This window comes from Arachis hypogaea, chromosome 13 (genome assembly GCF_003086295.3).
Source record: "Arachis hypogaea cultivar Tifrunner chromosome 13, arahy.Tifrunner.gnm2.J5K5, whole genome shotgun sequence".
NCBI lineage: Eukaryota > Viridiplantae > Streptophyta > Magnoliopsida > Fabales > Fabaceae > Arachis > Arachis hypogaea.
The window spans coordinates 107965211-107970111 of NC_092048.1; positions in this window are offsets into that span (position 1 = coordinate 107965211).

The window sequence follows — 4901 nt, forward strand, 5'->3', positions numbered from 1 at the left end:
AAGATCAATTAAGAACATATGTCTAAATTTTCGAAAATTAGAAGGATAAAGACATGCAATTGACACCAAACTTAAAATTAGACATTAGACTCAAACAAGAAACATAAAATATTTTTTATTTTTATGATTTTATAAATTTTTTTGTGATTTTTCGAAAATTGAGTGGAGAAGAAAGGGATTCAAAATTTTTAACAAGAGTTCCAGGAATCATTGCAATGCTAGTCTAAGACTCCGGTCCAGGAATTAGACATGGCTTACTAGCCAGCCAAGCTTTCAATGAAAGCTCCGGTCCAAAACACTAGACATGGCCAATGGCCAGCCAAGCTTTAGCAGATCATTGCTCTCAACAGCAAAATTGATAGAAATCAACAAGCTCTTGTGATGATAAGTTGAAACCTAGGTCCAAAAGATTAGACATGGCTTTTCAGCCAGCCAGACTTCAACAAATCATCATGAAACTCTAGAATTCATTCTTAAAAACTCTGAAGAACAAAATAGAAAATCTTTTTGTATTTTTGAAAATTTTTTTTCGAAAAATAAAAAGGAAAAGTACCTAATCTAAGCAACAAGATGAACCGTCAGTTGTCCAAACTCGAATAATCCCCGGCAACGGCACCAAAAACTTGGTGCACGAAATTGTGATCATCAACAATGGCGCCAAAGGCTTGGAGCTCTTAAACATGAATCACACTTTGTCACAATTCCGCACAACTAACCAGCAAGTGCATTGGGTCGTCCAAGTGATAAACCTTACGTGAGTAAGGGTCGATCCCACGGAGATTGTCGGCTTGAAGCAAGCTATGGTCATCTTGTAAATCTCAGTCAGGCAGATTCAAATGGTGATGGAGGATTGATAATTAAAAGATGAATAAAATATAAAATAAAGATAGAGATACTTATGTAATTCATTGGTGGATTTCAGATAAGCATATGAAGATGCTTTGTTCCCCTTGAACCTCTGCTTTCCTATTGCCTTCTTCCAATCATCCATACTCCTTTCCATGGCAAGCTTTATGTTGGGCATCACCGTTGTCAATGGCTACATCCCGTACTCTCAGTGAAAATGGTCCTGATGCTCTGTCACAACATCGGCTAATCAGCTGTCGGTTCTCGATCATGTCGAAATAGGATCCATTGATCCTTTTGCGTCTGTCACACGCCCCACAATCGCGAGTTTGAAGCTCGTCACAGTCATCCCTTCCCAGATCCTACTCAGAATACCACAGATAAGGTTTAGCCTTTCCGGATCTCAGGAATGGCTGCCATTAATTCTAGCCTATACCACGAAGGTTCCAATCTTAGATTAGAAACCCAAGAGATACACACTCAATCGAAGGTAGAACGGAGGTGGTTGTCAGGCACACGTTCATAGGTGAGAATGATGATGAGTGTCACGGATCATCACATTCATCAAGTTGAAGAACGAATGAATATCTTGGAGAAGAAATAGACTTGAGTTGAAAAGAAAAACAATAGTACTTGTATTAATTCATGAAGAACAGCAGAGCTCCACACCTTAATCTATGGTGTGTAGAAACTCTACCGTTGAAAATACATAAGAACAAGGTTCAAGAATGGCCGTGAGGCCAGCCCCAAACGTGAAAAGGTCTATCAAAAGTATGAGTAAAGTGTGAAAATACAATAGCAAAGGGTCCTATTTATAGAGAACTAGTAGCCTAGGGTTACAGAATAAGTAATTAATGCAAAAATCTTCTTCCGGGGCCCACTTGGTGTGTGCTTGGGCTGAGCATTGAAGCATTTTCGTGTAGAGGCTTCTCTTGGAGTTAAACACCAGTTTTTGTGCCAGTTTGGGCGTTTAACTCCACCTTTTGTGCCAGCTTTGGAGTTAAACGCCAGAATTCTTGAGCTGACTTAGAACGCCTGTTTAGGCCATCAAATCTCGGGCAAAATATGGACTATTATATATTTCTGGAAAGCCCAGGATGTCTACTTTCCAACGCAATTGAGAGCGCGCCAATTGGGTTTTTGTAGCTCTAGAAAATCTACTTTGAGTACAGGGAGGTCAGAATCCAACAGCATCTGTAGTCCTTTTTCAGCCTCTGAATCAGATTTTTGCTCAGGTCCCTCAATTTCAGCCAGAAAATATCTGAAATCACAGAAAAACACAAAAACTCATAGTAAAGTCCAGAAGTGTGATTTTTATTTAAAAACTAATAAAAATATAATAAAAACTAATTAAAATATACTAAAAACATACTAAAAACAATGCCAAAAAGCGTATAAATTATCCGCTCATCACCGGTGTTCCCCGAGAGACTAAGGATAGAAGGGCCATGATCCCGGCGGATGGAGATGTTGTTCCAAATGGGAGATACCTTTACCCTCCAGCGGACACCGAAGAGCCACACTTATCCGTCCCCATGAGCATCCCCTCTACCTCATCTGTACCACCAAAGTCATCCATGCAACGGATAGAGGAACTCCACAATAAGCTTGACCGTTATGAGCGGCGTAACCAACGCCGTTACGCTTTTGTCAAGAAGCTTCTAGGTTGCCTAGCCCCACCTATGGAAGAACCGGAAATTTCCACGTCCACCAATACCAATAATGAGGAAAGTGATAATGACGAAGAGGATGGACACTCGGAAGCCAATCAACCGCTGCGTCTCACTCAAGGCACGGAGGACCGTGCCAACTTCTAAGTGTGGGGAGGTCGGTCGTCTGACCGGTCTTCATAGGTAACACCCGAATAAATTTCTTTAAATTTCTTGAATCTCTTTTGCTAATTAGGATAGGTTGCATGTTAGGTTTTTCATTTTTTTTGGCATCCTTTGCATGTTAATATCTCTTAATAAATCCACTTGGTTAGAGCAATGACTTTTCTCCTAGAAAACTAGAATTTTAGGGCGACCCTACCAATTTTGAAATTTGAAAATCTTTTGATGCTTAGCTTGTTTGAAGGATGTATTTTGGAACATGGAATTAGAATTTGAGCCAAGAACACAAGCAAGCGAGTTTTGAGCCTAATGGTGTGGTTACATCTTATAACCACTTGCTTTTTCCTTCTTGTGTGCAATTATTCTCTTCCTACGATTGTGATATTTGATTTGTTTAATTCTATATGTCCGTTATTTTTTGTATTCATGCATTTATATGATTGAGACCATCGTTTCATTTAGCTCACTTATCCAAATAGCCTTGCCCCTTATCTTCCATTGTTAGCCAATTTGAGCCTATGCTTAACCCACTTTGTTTGTCATTTTGGCACATTACAAGCCTTAAAGTGGAAAACAATAAAAGTTCTTAATTTGGATCTTTGATTAGCTTAGGCTAGTGTGTGTAACATTCAAGTGTGGGAAATTTTGGAACATTAGTTGAGAAAAAGGGTAATTTTATATTTTTGTTGTAAATATTGGAAATTGGGTACATGCTCATGTATTGATTAAATGTGTAGACCTTATGCATTGATGTTCTTGTATATAGTTTGAAAAAAAATGAGAAAAACAAAAGAAAAGAAAAAAAAGAAAAAGAAAAATAGTATGGAAAAGAAAAGAAAAAAATAGAAAAGCAAGAAAAGAAAAAGAAAGAAATAAAAAGGGGACAAAATGCCCCAAAGTAAAGTCAATAAGAATCAATGCACAAGTGTTGTGAAATGACAAGAAAATGCATGAGCATGAGCATGTGGAAAAGTGAAAGAATGGGTAGTTAGGTTAGCTTTAAAATTGTATAAGAGGTTATAGATTAGATGAGAAGTTTAAGCTCATCAAAGATTCAAATCTCAAGCTCACTTGACCAAATATGCATCCCTACCTTGACCCTAGCCCCATTACAACCTAAAGAAAAGACCTCATGATACTTGTATGCATGAATGGAATATATGTTGATTGTTAGAAGAAAAACAATTTTTGGAAAAGCATGAAGTAGGGGAGGATTGAGTGATCAACCCTATACACCGAGCGAATAGAGTGCAAATACTTCCGGTGAGGGGTTCGAAGCTCAACTCCTTGTTCTCGGCTCTCGCGAGCGTTCTTCATACAAATTATGCATATTTCACTTTGATGACTAGAATTGGTAGAGTTCATACATTGCCCATCATCTTGCCCTATGTGCATATACATATGTGTATTCTAGGAAGATTGAACTGCTCTTGGCCAAGTAGATAGTAGCATACACCATAGTGCATTCATGTAGGTAGATTGCATCACATGAACCCTACGCCCCTGTAGTCCTTTGATCTTTTGCTTTCCCTTAGCATGAGGACATGCTATACTTTAAGTGTGGGGACGTTGATAAACCCCGTTTTTAGGGTTTATCATGCATAGAATCTAAGGGTTTTATCAATGATCTTCCACACTTATCCATATAAAACTGCATGATTTTGTATCTCTTTTCCATTTCACCTCATAGATGAAAATATACTTCTTTTGCATCAAAAATTGATATATTGTAATCCTCCTCTATTACCATTAGATGCCTTGATCCATTTGTTAAGTGGTTTCAGAAGTTATAGGATAAAAATGGCTAAGAGCAGTGAAGGAAGCATGCATGAATGGAGAAGCATGGAACAAATTAAAGATTTGGATTTCGGACATGCACGCGCAAGCGCACCTTGCGCGTACGCGCGGATGCGTGCATCCAGAGCCAGCGGAATGGAGCCGAGCGAGGAGCCGGCATGCTTATATGGCTGGGCCATATCCCTTATGACGCTCGCGCGCACCTTACGCTTGTGCGCAGATCGTAAAAGATCCCAGAGACGCGTACGCGTGCAGTGCCCGTACGCGTCAATGTGCGCACATGATTTTTTACATGAAACACGTGCCCAGCGATTTCAAGGGGTTCCCAGGCCTGTTTTGGAGCAGATTTTGGAGGGAAAAGCTTAAGAAGATCAAGGATTAGGAGTGTTGGGAATTAGTCATAATTTTAGATATTTTAGGGAGTTA